The sequence below is a fragment of the Oryzias melastigma genome, unplaced genomic scaffold (assembly GCF_002922805.2).
Source record: "Oryzias melastigma strain HK-1 unplaced genomic scaffold, ASM292280v2 sc00372, whole genome shotgun sequence".
In the NCBI taxonomy this organism is placed as follows: Eukaryota; Metazoa; Chordata; class Actinopteri; order Beloniformes; family Adrianichthyidae; genus Oryzias; species Oryzias melastigma.
Window position 1 is genome coordinate 13,326 of NW_023416969.1, and position 1,200 is coordinate 14,525.

General features: G+C 43.5%; 1 long non-coding RNA gene across 1 annotated transcript; it reads left to right on the forward strand.

Annotated features, from left to right (window-relative positions):
* Positions 1-461: 461 nt before the first annotated feature.
* On the forward strand, positions 462-784 carry LOC118598358. The gene is made up of 2 exons (XR_004947474.1): positions 462-668; positions 742-784. It is a non-coding gene; the product is annotated as an uncharacterized LOC118598358 (long non-coding RNA).
* Positions 785-1,200: the final 416 nt, after the last annotated feature.

Genomic DNA, 1,200 nt, shown 5'->3' on the forward strand with positions numbered 1-1,200 from the left:
GCAGGTCAGAGTAAACCTGATCTCCAGCAAGCAGCACAGAATCTAAATCACTGCTGTCCCACAGAAACACACTTTTAACAGTGTGTTTGGCAGCAGCGACCAAAGAGATGGCCATGCACTGCCGCCCAGCATTCGGACCAAACAGTTCATTTCCCTGATGAAACGAACCTCTGATGCTGTTGAACTTTAACGTACCAGCAGCAGGAACAGGAACCTGAACTTCAGACGTTTCCAGCTCAACATCCGAGGAGCCAAATGTGACACCCGCCTCGGAGTCTGATGAACTGGAGTCTGTCACAACCACAAAACTAGCGGGAGCAGGAACCATCTCACAGTCGTTGTCCAAACCAAATGTAATGATGGGGTCCGTGTGCGGCTGAACCTGACAGCAAATGCAGGAAGGAGAACAGCTCTTACCTTTGCTGATCTTCTTACCTGGGGAAGCAGGCTGCCCCCGCTGCTGGTCCTTTAGAAAATGCAAAAAAAGACAGTATTATCATTGGTGAATAAATTAAAAAACATACATTTCCTTTTTCTATAACAAAACCTAAACAACAATTGCACTTTAACACCTAAACTCAAATTCATAAATGCTCAGTAAAAGAATTTTAGATTTCGAACATACTTGCCAAATAATCATGTCTTACTAAAGGAGCACACAGCAAAAGGTTAAGTAGGAATANGATTTCGAACATACTTGCCCAATAATCATGTCTTACTAAAGGAGCACACAACAAAAAGGTTAAGTAGGAATACAAATTAAAACAGTTAATTAAAAAAAAAAGAGAAGAATATCACTCCAAAAAGACTATTGAGCCCCCCTCCCCTCCCCTCACCTGGTCCACAGGCCGGTCCATCCCCACGTCCTTGGTAGGTGACCTCGGTGTCACCTCCACATGGTCCTGGAAACAAACATGAAAAGTATTCAATATCACACTCTATACTATAAACTACATGTTGAAGCATTTTGACAGAATAAAATCACAGTCATACCTGGGCTGGCACCCTCTCCCTCCTGGCACGCCTGGCAGGTGAAGGCCGGGGTTTCACCTCCACGTGCTCGGGAACCTCCGCCTTATTAAAAAAAACAGAAAAACACATAGTCATGTTTTATCAAATGTGTCAATTAAAAAAAAACACATCTGTTGTTGACACAAGTTACACCTCTACAACACTACAGTGTGTGGTCTTCTTACCTGG